Source organism: Eumetopias jubatus, unplaced genomic scaffold, assembly GCF_037043125.1.
Source record: "Eumetopias jubatus isolate StellerSeaLion01/CBP00866 unplaced genomic scaffold, mEumJub1_p1.0 scaffold_13, whole genome shotgun sequence".
In the NCBI taxonomy this organism is placed as follows: Eukaryota; Metazoa; Chordata; class Mammalia; order Carnivora; family Otariidae; genus Eumetopias; species Eumetopias jubatus.
In genome coordinates, this window is record NW_028274819.1 from 9,641,725 (window position 1) to 9,655,342 (window position 13,618).

Genomic DNA, 13,618 nt, shown 5'->3' on the forward strand with positions numbered 1-13,618 from the left:
ACATCCATGCAGGTCCATCTAACTTCTTTAAGATGACATCCCTGTTTATAGAGCATTGCCAAGGGCATCAGAAGGGGTGTTAGGTTTCCCTGAACATCAGCTGAGATCAGTGATCACTGCCTCTGAGAGGACAGGATGTCAAGCTGATTGAAGCTATTTGCAGGTGCTCTAGACCAGTGCCTTCCACCCTAGGGCCTGGGTTCCTTGAACCCACATGCAGGAATCCTCTGCAGAGGTGAACTCAGATTATCCATTCTATTATTCCATTCCTTGTTTGTCTCCTTTCCCTGGAAAGGGGGAACAGGGAACAGAGCCCCATTATTTTGTTTGTTTGTTTTTCATCTCTGGGGAAAATGAGTCATTTCAAGGATGAAGAGTTCCAGTTAGAAAATGCAACTTCTTCATCCCTCCCAGCAGAACCGATGAGTCTGCAATTTCATTCTATTAATTTACCAACGATTTAGCGTATAAAGTGTGCTAGTGCAGGGCAACAAGGAAAGGGATAGAAATATCAACCTTATTGTTCTCACAATGTGCAGATTAGAGAAACGTTAAAGCAAGTTAAAAGAGGTGAATTTGTTAAAATTGGGTACATTTTAGTAAAATAAATGAGGTTTAAGCCAGCACTAAGCCTTATATTTGGAAGGAAGGGGTGAGAGTCTTTAATAAAATGGACTCCCTCTAGGCTGGGCTAACACACTCAGGATGGACGAGAGCGTTCAATCTGTGCTTTGCTGAGGTTCAAATATGTTGATAAGTAGGAGTGGTTTATTTAGTCCATTCAAATCACCTAAGTACCAGGAGTGGTCATGGAGCCAAACCCTAAGATTCCCAGAGCATGTTTAGGGAGATCCGCAGGTTGCCTTAGGGGAGTGCTTCTCAAAATATGGTCCCCGACATCAGTAATATCCGCATCACCTGGGAACTTGTTTGAAATGCAATTTCTTGGGCTTCACCTCAGATATACTGATGAGAAACTCAAGGGCTGTTTCATCAAAACCTCTAGGCGAGGGAAGGGAAAAATGAAGGGAGGGAAATCGGAGGGAGAGATGAACCATGAGAGACTATGGACTCTGAGAAACAAACTGAGGGTTCTAGAGGGGAGGGGGGTGGGGGGATGGGTTAGCCCGGTGATGGGTAGGTATTAAGGAGGGCACGTACTGCATGGAGCACTGGGTGTTATATGAAAACAATGGATCGTGGATCACCACATCAAAAACTAACGATGTGCTGTATGGTGACTAACATAACATAATAAAATAAAACAAAAAACAAAAAACAACAAAAAAATACCTCTAGGTGATTCTGATGCACGCTCTATTTGAGAACCACAGCCTGGCAGCATCTCTTATATGTTGGCCAACAGGACCTTAATTTGTTGTTTCCTGAAATATTGGTTGCTAGAATAATTTAAGACAACACATACTTATATAAAAACTGAAAAGAGCTCTATGACCAGATCCTAAGAGCCCCTCCTCCTGGAATACCCATCCCTCAGACACCTCACACTCTCTCTCACTTCGTTCAGATCGGGGCTGAAGTATTACCTCTCCAGTGAGGCCTTTCCTGTCCATTCAAATTAAAATCAATACCTCATGCTACCTCTGCCTTTGTTTTTCTCTGTGGTGTTTATCATCTAATATATTCTTTTTTCAAATTTTTATTTAAATTCTATTCAGTTAACATATAGTGGAATACTGGTTTTGGGAGTAGAATTTAGTGATTCATCACTTACATACAACATCGAGTGCTCATCCCAAGAGCCCTCCTTAATGCCCATCACCCATTTAGCCCATCCCCCACCACCTCCCTCCATCAACCCTCAGTTTGTTCTCTATCCTTAAGAGTCTTTTATGGTTTGCTTCCCTCTCTCTTTTTTCCCCCTTTCCCCTATATTCATCTGTTTTGTTTCTTAAATTCCACATATCAGTGAAATCATATGGCATTTGTCTTTCTCTGACTGACTTATTTTTCTTAGTGTAATACACTCTAGCTCCATCCACGTCATTGCAAATGACAAGATTCCATTTTTTTTTGATGGATGAGTAATATCCCATTGTATATATATACCACATCTTCTTTATCTCATTCATCAGTCGATGGGCATTTGGGCTCTCTCCATAGTCTGACTATTGTTGATAATGCTGCTATAAACATCGAGGTGCATGTACCCCTTCAAATGTGTATTTTCGTATCCTTTGGGTAAATACCTCATAATGCAATGCTGGGTCATAGGGTAGTTCTATATTTAACTTTCTGAGGAAACTCCATACTGTTTTTCGGGAGTGGATGAACCAGTTTGCATTCCCACCAACAGTGCAAGAGGGTTCCCCTTTCTCTGCATCCTGACCAGTATCTGTTGTTTCCTGTGTTGTTAATTTTAGCCATTCTGACAGGTATGAGGTGATATCTCATTGCGGTTTTGATTTGGATTTCCATGATGCTGAGTGATGTTGAGCATCTTTTTATGGGCCTGTTAGCTATTGTATATCTTCTTTGGAAAAATGTCTAGTCATGTCTTCTGCCCTTTTCTTCAGCTGGATTATTTGTTTTTTGGCTATTAAGTTTAATGAGTTCTTTATAGATTTTGGACGCTATACACTTTATATTTTACCTCTTTCTTTGGTTGATTATTTCTCTCCCCTCACTAAAATATAAATACCTTCATGAGGATAGGGGTTTTTGTCTGTTTTCTTCAGGGAGCTATCCCCAGTGCCAAGAACAGTGCTTGACACGAAATGTGCATTCAACAAGAGGTTTGTGAGTGAATGACCATAATGTAAGAACCAGTCAGTGGGAGGACCCAATCAAGGGATGATCAATGAGAGAAATGGATTCCCAGGCAAGTCCAGATCGGAGATGATGAGGAAGTGGCAATAGAATTAAAGAAAAGACCATTCCAGACAACAGTACAAAAAAAGAGAACCATCAGCAAAGGAATGGGAGTCCAGCGTGAGCTGACTTGCATTGCATCATGTACTCTCTGGGGTCCTGGAGATTACTGTGAAATGTGGGGGTTAGGATGGCAATCAGAAGCAGTGAGGCTGGAAATGATTCCCTTCAATAGGGCAGCAAGCCCTCTCTGTGTGGGGACCTAACAATCCCACTGACCCTGAGGCTCTAAGCACTAACACTCCAAGAAGAACTTGTGTCCCACTGGGGATGGAGATTTGCCGTGGTTTATGATAAAGAAAGGGATCGTGGAACTTCACTTAAAAGCCAGCGTGGAGGAGCAATAGATGTGGAGAATGCCAAAGGGATGAAACAGATGCTTATGAATCCTGTTCGTCAGTTTGCACATAAAAGGGCATACTCGTAGGAACACAGACAAGTGTTTTCCTGAGGTTTAGGGTTATGCGCACAGAAGAGTAGGGTAGATGTGGATGCTCAGCTTTCAGGAAATAGGTGGGATTCCCGGAAAGGACTCGATAATGTCTATGTCCCTTCCAGCAGTAACAGAGAGACTCAGCATCCTACACAAGGTGCCGCCGGGTGGGGTCAGCAGCTCCCGGCAGGAAGCTCAGGCTTAGAGACAGAGCCCAGTCTCTCAGACTGTGTTTACATTGTTGTAACAACTGAATTTGAATTTGGGTTGGAGAAATGTGCTGGCCACAGTGATAAAGAGAGAAGGTGGTACTCCTTCTCTGCTATATCCAGGTGGGTCCTGGATCCCAGGCCCAATGGGACCCAGCCGCAGGGAATTTTTCCAACTCTGCATAACTAATAATTAGTGCTTACCATACGTATTAGCTTCCTATTGCTGCTGTAACAGACTGCCACAAAAATGAAGCTTAACGACATGAAATTGTTATCCCGCGATTCTAAAATCAGTTCTGCTCAGCTAAAATCAGGATGACAATAAACCAGCGTTCCCACGGAAGCCTCAAGGGGGGAATCCATTTCCTTGCATTTTCCAGCTTCTAGAGGCTGCCTGCATTCTTTACCTCTTGGCCCCTTTCTTCACCTTCAAAGTCAGCAGCACTGTCACTTCCCTCCTCTCTGATCTCTGTTTCTGATCCTATAGCTCTTTGACTGTGATGTTCCTGCTTCCTTCTTACAAGGATCCTTGCGATCTGTAAGGTACCTGGATAATCCAGGCTAATCCTTATCCCCAAACCCTTAACTTAGTCACATTTGCGAAGTCTCTTTAGCATGGAAGGCAACATAATAACAGGTTCAGGGATTAAGACATGGACATCTTTGGAGGGCCATCATCCAACCTATCACACCACATGACAAACTCCACTTGAATATGAGGATTTAAGTAAATTTCAATTCCTCAACTGGCTGACAAGTTCAGTTGCCCTGTTATATTCCTTTTGTTCACATAGTAGAAAAAAAACAAATTGATGGGTGGGAGCCAAGCTATGGAAAATAAATAGAGCCCAGTATATGTTTTCCCATCAGCTACCGAACAAATCTCTGTTGAGGACCTGGTACAATCTGGGAGAAGAAACCTGTGATTTTTCTGAGGCACAGGTATGTGGGAAGTTTACCTACTGTCACACACACACACACACACACACACACACACACACACACACACACACACTGAATCTAGTTGGATAGCGTTCACTGAGTCCTCACCTGAGTCCAAGCTTGGTTGCTCTACTGGAAACAAGAAACATACTTTACCTGCCCTGAACCAGGGGAGGGACTCTGAGAACCCAGTTTCGCTTTCCCTCAAGTCCACCCTCAAGACTGACCCACTACAAGATGAGGAGAAACAGATTCATCTGATTCCCCCTCCCTCCTAACCTTCTCCCAATTAAAAGGCAAGAAAATGGAACTTTCTAATTCTTTCTTTTGCATCATCTAAGAAGCCCTCAGGCAGATTAAGTCATTCTTCATGGTCTCTTCAGGCACAGAACAGAAGGACTGAAGACTTCAATATCAGGTTGAGTAAGTCCAGAGCAAATGAGCGGGCTAAGGGCAGAGGTAACCACATCTTATCCCTTCTGAAGAAAATCTCCAAGTACATTGGGCAGAAGATTAGCTAGAAGTCCCCCCACACCACCATACACACACATATAGTCAACTTCACGCATTCATTTGAGAGATGGAGGAATCAGATCTCTTTAGAGCTTAGATTTGGAAGAGTCAAATGAGATGTAGACATCTCATTCGACATCTTCGGTTAGGAGATAACTACTCACAGAGAAAAGAAGTGACTTGCCAAGGCCACAATGCCACTTGGAGATAAAATCTGGGTCAAGAGGCAGGATGCCTGGTTCCTGGTTCTATGTTCTTTCTAGAGCTTCCTCCCATGGTGGGTATTGTTACAGAAGCCCTGGGCCAAGACATGCTCTCTGCCTGTGCCCTCTCTCCCGTCAGCCCCACCACACGCCACGCCTCATGGGCCACCACAAGCGCAGTGCCGGGCCTTCTGCACTGCAGCAGCACAGACCTGGCCCCGAGCTGGCTCCTGTGGTGGCCCGGGTGAGCCTAGCACTCCCTTCCAAGGAGGCGCGAGGAGCAGGGCTGACCAACAAGAGAGCTGCCAGAAGCCAGCAGAAAAGCCAGCACCAGAGCCACTGTCAGCTTCATCCCTGGGTGGGTGGTCGCAGTTTCTCCAGGCTTCACAGGGCAGCTGCAAGAGGACACTGAACTGGTAGTGTAGACTCAGACTGAGTTAAACTCTTAGAGCTTCCCTGGGGCTCCTCGAAGACGAGCAGGTGAAGGGGCCTTCCCTGAGAGACTCTGGCAGCCGAGTTCTATTCCCGTTTCTATGAAGAGCCTGAGTGTGTGTGTGTGTCTACATGTGTGTGTCTTGGTATGTCTGTGCGTGAATCTGTGTCTACATGTGTGTTTGCATGTGTCTGTGCATATCTGTATGTCTGAGTATGTGCGCCTGTGTGCATGTATACTCCTGTGGGAAGGGGACTGCTCACAGGTGCTAAGTAAGCAGGTGCGCTCCAGGAAGATTGATGTGATGGGGTGCCCTGTAATTAGAGGGTGAGCACTGGGGGTGGGGGGAGATTGGTCAGAGGTGGTAACCGCAGCCACCCATGTGCTCATGTACTGGTCCAAGATTTCTGTTTTTTTCTCAGCCTCATGCCTAAGCTCTGAAGCTGAGATCCCCAGTGAATCAGACCTTCCGAGCCAAGTCACTCTCCCATGCGAATGGGAGAACATAGTACAGCTCATCAGAGGCTGAGGTCCCAAGTTCCGGGAAAACAAAAAATGGTGGGAAATCAAGACTGGGGACAACACACCTTCCTGGGCCTGACTGCCAAGAGCCCTGTGGTTCTGGGGAAGGTGGCAGGGATCAGTCAGTGTGACCCTGCTGAGGGACCTCTGGGCCAGTGGCTGCCACCAGGGTTGATTTCTGTGTGAGTGCAGTGCTCTTGAGCAAGCTTTCATTGGAGTGGCCAAGCTCAAGGGACTCAGCCTGCTCCCCGTCCCCTATACTTAAGAGGGGTTGGCACAGATGCTGCTCTCCTGCTTCTCTAAACAGCCCGCTCCTGGGTTCCGTGGTCCAGGACGCATGGCTGGGACAAAGGGAGTTCATGCCTCATGTTGGTTCAGAGTCCAGGGGCAGCAGGGCCCAGTTTTCTCTCCATCTCTCCTTGTCTCCGTTCTGCTTTCTTGCCATTGCCTGGTTGTCCCACAATGTGCCCTGTTCTGCCACGATGAGCCCGCAGCTCCTTCACATCTGGCAGTTTTGTGTCCAAAGAGAAGAAATGCTTTCCCAGGAGCTGAAACAAAATGCCACAAGTGAGTCCCATTGACTTTATCGTGCATAGTGCCAACTGACAATATGATGTTTGGATTGGCCAGACCTGGGCCAGGTGCCCCTACCCCCCACTGGAAGCCAGTGCTGGAGCCCATTCCAGGAGACCCATTCCGACCGAGAGTGGGGGTGGGGGCAGAGAGTGCAGATCCCCACAAGAAAACAAAAATGGCGGGACATGTCTCAGTGCAACAGCATCTCTGGATGGCCTCCTGCCTCATGTCTCAACCCACTCTGATCCTGTGCCTGTATTCTTTGATTTACCCCACAGAATTCATTGAGAACTTTCCTTGGGCCCACTCCAGCTCCAGGAGGGGGTCCTAAGGATACAGAGATGAATGAAGCAGACCTGATTTCTAGTTTGATACAACTTATGTTTCCTGGGATCACCTCTCATCTGGGCAACCCCCTTTTCCAGAACCTATAGAAGTACTCAATCCCCCTTTTCATCAAACCCAAATACCTCTACCTGGCCTTCAGACCACCCTAAACCATGGACGCCAGAGGTGGCCACACTGCGCACTCCCTTCCGCCCCCCAGGTAATCCACTCTCCTCACTGCCACCGCTTGCCGTGACCGTGCTTATCCCGCTCACCCGCCCCAAATGTCCTCACTTCTTGTCGCTGTCACCAACGATCTGGTTCCAGTAACTCTGCCAATATGGCACACCGTAGCGAGTAGGAGCCTGGGTTTCAGAGCCCGTACACACTGTGTGACCTTGACACGTTATCCAACTTTTCCAGGCCTCAGTTTCCTCACCTCTAAAATAGAGATTTTACCAGAATCCCCCTCAGAGGAGCAAGTGTGATGATATGGTGTGTTACGGACTGAACTGTGTCCCCTCAAAAAGAGATGAAGTCCTGGGGCGCCTGGATGTCTCAGTCGGCTAAGCATCAAACTCTTGATCTCGGCTTAGGTCTTGATCTCACAGTCGTGAGTTCAAGCTCTGCTTAAAAAAAAAAAAAAGGAGATGGAGTCTTAATCTCCTGGTACCTCAGAATGTGACCTTATTTCGGTGATAGGGTCTTTGTAGGGGTAACCAATAATGACCATTGTAGAGGTCATTAGGACATTAAGATGGGTCTTAATCCATATTCCTGGGGTCCTTGAAAAGGAGAAAAAGTTGGACACACACACACATACACACACACACGGGGAACTTCATGTGAACTGAAGGCAGATATTGCAATGAAGCAGCACAAGCCAGGATTCTCAGCAAGCTACCAGAAGGCAGGAAAGAGGCATAAAGCAGATTCCCCCTCACAGCCCTGCTGACCCCCTGATTTCAGACTTCTGGCCTCCAGAATGAGGAGATAAGACATTTCCATTGTTTAAGCCACCCAAGTAGTAGTACTTTGTTATGGCAGCCCTGAAGCACCAGTCTTGGTAATGATTTTTTAGATCTGACTCCAAACCAAAGGCAACCAAAGCAAAAATAAACAGGTGGGACCACATCAAACTAAAAAGTTCTGCATAGCAGAGGAAATCGGTAACAAAATGAATGGCAACCTACTGAATGGGAGAAAATATTTGCGAATCCCATAGCTGATAAGAGATTTCATATCTAGGATATATAATGAACTCCTACAGCTCAATAGCAAAAACACAAAACAATTCAATTTAAAAATGGGCAGAAGCCCTGAATAGACATTTCTTTTTCCTGAAGAAGACATACAGGTGATGGGATTTCACTTAATTCTCACTGTGAGAGCTCTCTTCTTACATGCATCCTACAGATAAAGCCCACAGATATTGCTTGGGGGGGTAAGGAACCATTCCTATATCCTTCACCCAATCCGCTGTGCAGGTCAGAACCAGTATACACACTGTATATACATGCTGCTCCCCGCCTCACCTACCTGACACACTCCAGTGAGTCCTTCAAGCTTCCACTCAAGTAACCTCCCCAAAGCATGCCTTGATTTACCCACGTAGGTTGAGGGTGATAGGACACAGGGGGTAGAACTGGCCAGCCTCACCTTTGTGTCTCCACTGAAACCTACAACTTGCCCAGGGCCTTGCACAAGCCATTTGACCTTGAACAAGTGACTAACGTTTTCAGTCTCACTTTCCAAAAGCTTAAGAGGAAGATGAAAATAATACCAGCCCCCATCTTGGAGAACAGATGTGATTGAAGAACACAACCAAGGCCAAGCACCGTGCACCATGCCTCACACACAGTAGGTGCTTTATTATCCATACTCCTACACTATTCCCCAGGAAGACTTAGGTGGGGCTGGATGACAAATCCCACATCCTTGGCCCCGACAGAGTGAGTTTACTGGATGAATTACTGCCATGTTGTGTTCTCTCCCTGAGTCACTCTTCTTGATCTATTGCAGCAAAGCATGAGACACAGCTGGTGAAGGGCCAGTGGCACCCAGTCCTGAGGACAGGAGCTCCACAGGGAGTGTGCTTCCCACCGGAGCTCCTAAGGGCTGGGCCTGAGTGGGGACACAGTCCTGTTCCCTCAAGGGCCACCATCTTCACCTGGACCCACTTCATTGCCACCTTTCCTTGGCTCCTCTCAATAAAAACACTGCAATTGCTTTCTTGGCTAGGCTCTGCCCTGCTGGGATCTCCTACAGAGGTGAACCCAGTGAGGGCTGGGTGCTATGGGTGGAAGAGGGTGGCATGGTGGCTGAAATAATCAGGGGTACTGGGGTAAGAGGGAGAGGATTGGGAGCCACACAAGTTGTCCATCCAGGGACGATGGTAGGCACCTAGATCAAGCCAAGTGGCTATGAAGTTGGGTCCTTTGAAAGTGTTGGCCTTCACATCCACTTTTTCAGGCTGAATAAATTGCAATTAAGGCAAGTACCAAAGGAAGGTGTGACTATCCTAAAAGTTCCCCATTGCAAGAAAATGAGTTTACTTCCTCTTTACGGCATGTAAGGCAGATTTCTTTGGTTGAGAATGTTCAAAATAATTGGGCAGGAGTGGGGATTTGGCTGGGTTGGCCAAGTAAATTATTGGCTACTTGGTTGGGGGCAACTGAGTTTGTACTTCTCAGTGACAAATACAAAAACCTCAGGCCTAGAGTAACTCAGCTTTCTATGGTTCTGGGTGCTGCTATCCGGCTCTGTAGATATCTAAGGGAACCTCAGAATTAAGCTCCAAGCAGCTCAGACAGGACAATAACTTGAGATCTGGGGAGAGATGGGAAACCTTTGTAATACAGGTTATGACCAACCTCCCTTCTCATGCCTGGTCTTCCTTCTTTCCTAAACCTTCTGGAGAAATGTTTGCATCGTGGAAGCCCAGAGGAAGCAGAGCCTGCCAGGGCTCTTGCCCAAGCCGAGTTTACCCAACATTCACCATTGCTCAGCAGACCAAAGCTGCAGGGGGTGTGCTGGTGGCTCACGGTTCATTGCAGCACAGACACTGAGGCCTGTGCTGTGAAGAAGCCCAGATGGAACCAGAAAGAAGCTGTACCTTGGTCTACCTGAGGGAGACAGGTGAAGTCTCATGGGACAGGCAACTAGCTGGGGCCCAACAAGAGGAAGAGTACCAGGTAGGCAAGCGGGTGGGGTTAGGGGTAAGGTTGGCTGGGCGGGTCCTACTGAAGCAAGAGAATCTACACGAACCTGTGTCATTCACCCTCACCGTGACCACGTGGTGAAGATCATTCCCAGTACTATATCCAGGAACATGATAGGATAGGTTATTTGCACCATTCCACTCATGCGGAGGGCAGGAGAGAAGATGTTGAATAATAGCAACTTTTAAAGAGGAAAAAGTTGTTGATTTTGATTGACTTTTACCTTTATACCCATCCAACGTAGACTTTTTCTTTTATAGTTCATACTTGTTGTGTCAAGTGTAAGAAATTTGTACCAAATACAAACACTATGATTTTGTCCCATTTTCTTCTGGGAGTTGTACATTTAGGCCTATGATCTATCATGAATTAAATCTGATATATGATGCGAGGAAGGGTTGCAGATTTTTTTTAACATATCCAATTGCTCCAGGACAATTTGTTGAATATCTTTCCCCACACTGAATTGCCTTTCCACTTTTGTCGAAAACCAAGTGATTATATGTATGTAGTTCTGTTTCTGGACTCCGTATAGTTCCACTGATTTGTCTATCCTTACACCAATACCATACCATTCTTAACGTTGTAACTGTAGAGTGAGTCTTGAAGGTATGTACGTAGCCCCTCCATATTTGTTCTTCTTTTTCAAAGTTGTTTCGGCTATTGTAGGTCCTTTGAAGTTAAATATACATTTCAAAACCACATTTTTCATAGACTTCTGCCAAAAAAAATCCTATTTGGGCTTTCAAATTGCATTGCATTAAATCTATAGATCAAATTGGAAGAAATTGACATCTTAAAAAAATTGCTTCCAATCCACGAACACTATGTATGTCCCATTTAGGTCTCCATTAACTGCTCTCAGAAATGTTTTATGTTTTAATGGATAGGTCTTTCACATCTCTTGTCAAATTTACTCCTAAGATTTTGATAATTTCTGACATTATCATAAAATGCAATGTTTCTTAATATTGATTTCTGATTGTGCAAGGTAAGCATATAGAAGTAGATGTGATTAAGTGATTTAGTGAATATGTTTTGAACATTATCATTAATTTTATTGTTTTTATATTACAAAAACAATATTTGCAAAAATACTACATAGTTTAGAAAAAAATGTTTGACAATGGATTCACTGTACTTATTTTGTAATTTGTTTTTTCCCTTTCAAATATCTAAGATACCTTTTCATGTTGATTTATACAGACTTTTATTGTTATGTTAATCACCATACATTACACCTTGAGTTTTTGATGTAGTGCTCCATGATTCATTGTTTGCGTATAACACCCAGTGCTCCATTCAGTACGTGCCCTCTTCAATACCCATCACCGGGCTAACCCATCCCCCCCACCCGCCTCCCCTCTAGAACCCTCAGTTTGTTTCTTAGAGTCCATAGTCTCTCATGGTTCGTCTCCCCCTCCGATTTCGCCCCTTCATTCTTCCCCTCCTGCTATCCTTTTTTTTAACATATAATGTATTATTGTTTCAGAGGTACAGATCTGTGATTCAACAGTCTTGCACAATTCACAGCGCTCACCGTAGCACATACCCTCCCCAATGTCTTATCACCCAGCCACCCCATCCCTCCCACCCCCCACCACTCCAGCAACCCTGTTTCCTGAGATTAAGAATTCCTCATATCAGTGAGATCATATACTTGTCTGTCTCTGATTGACTTGTTTCGCTCAGCATAATACCCTCCAGTTCCATCCACGTCATTGCAAATAGCAAGATTTCATTCCTTTTGATGGCTGCATAATATTCCATTATACAGAGACTTCTGTGTGATATTTCATTCTGTTTATTGCACTTTGCTTATCTGAGCTTCCACTGGATGGGCATATGAACTGTTTCCAATTAAAATGTTAAACTTAAAAAAAAGAAATACATGTGATTTTTTTTTATATTAATTTTGTATCCGACAACCATGCTAAACTCACATATTCATCCCGGTAGACACTACCAGATTTTGCACAAGTTGTCTCTGAATATAGTTGTAATCCTTCCTCTCTCCTGCCTTTTTTCTGTCCTATTGCACTGGCTAGAACCTCCAGTAAAATGTTCAGAAGTAATGAGTGGACATCTTTGCATTGGACCTATTAGTAAGACAGTCACCATGATGTTTGCTGGAGTTTTTTGTTGTTGTTGTAGATGTGGTTTATCAAACCAAGGAAATTCCTTTTAGATTCTAATTTGCATGTTATAATTCATTCACTCATTTATTTTTTGAGATACTTAAATTTAAGTCATATTATTGGCCATACCTTCAGCTTAATGGGAGAGGCAGAGTTGAATATGAGACCAAAAAAAATTCTAATTTGCTTAGAGCTTTTATCACAAATTAGCGTTGAATTGTCAAATGCACTTTCTGCATCTATTAATCACACGGTCTTCCTCCTGTATTAATATGGCAAATTACATTAGTTGACTTTCACATGTTAAACCTACTTTGCATTCTTGGGATAAACCCTATTTGGTTAAGATGTATTATCCTCTTTATAGAACTTGTTGGATTTAACTTACTATAATTTTAAGAATTTGTGTGTTGAGATTTTTGAGGGATAGGTATCTAATTTTCCCTTCTTCCAGTGTCTTCGTATGGTTTTGGGATCAGGGCAATGTTGGCCTCACTGATGGAGCGGAAAATATTCTTTCCTCTTTAATTTCCTGAAAGAGGTTATGTAGAACCGGTGTTAATGTCTTTCCTGAATACGTGGTTGCATTTACCACTAAAGTAATCTAGGTCTAGAGTAGTCTTTGTGAGATTCAATTTCTTTCACAAGTAGAGCTATTTAGGTTTTCTATTTCTTCTTGATTGAACTAAAATAATTTGGATCTCCCAAAGAATTTGTGTTCATCTAAATTGTCCAATTCATTATAAGTTGCTCATAGTATTCTTTCTGTTGTTTTAATAACTACAGAATCTATAATGGTTGTACCTCTCATTCCTGACACTGGCCATTTGTTTCTTTTGCTGCCGATCGATCCAGTTAGAGGTTTATGATTTTTTTTTTTTTTTGAGCTTCTTAAAGACTCAGCTTTTGGTTTAGTTAAATTTTCCCTATTATTTTTCTCTCTCCAATGTCATAGATTTCTGCTCTACCTTCATTATTTCCCTTCTTCTGCTTATACTTTTATTTGCTCTTCTTTTTCTAATTTCTTAAAGTGGAAGCGGAAGTCACTGATTCAACACCTTTCATCTAACACAGATATTTAGTACTATAAATGCCCCTCTACACACTGCTCTACACACTGCTTTAGTTGCATCACAAGATACAAGGTCAACACACAAAAATCAATTGTATTTCTATATATCAGCAATGAATAACTGGGAACCAAAA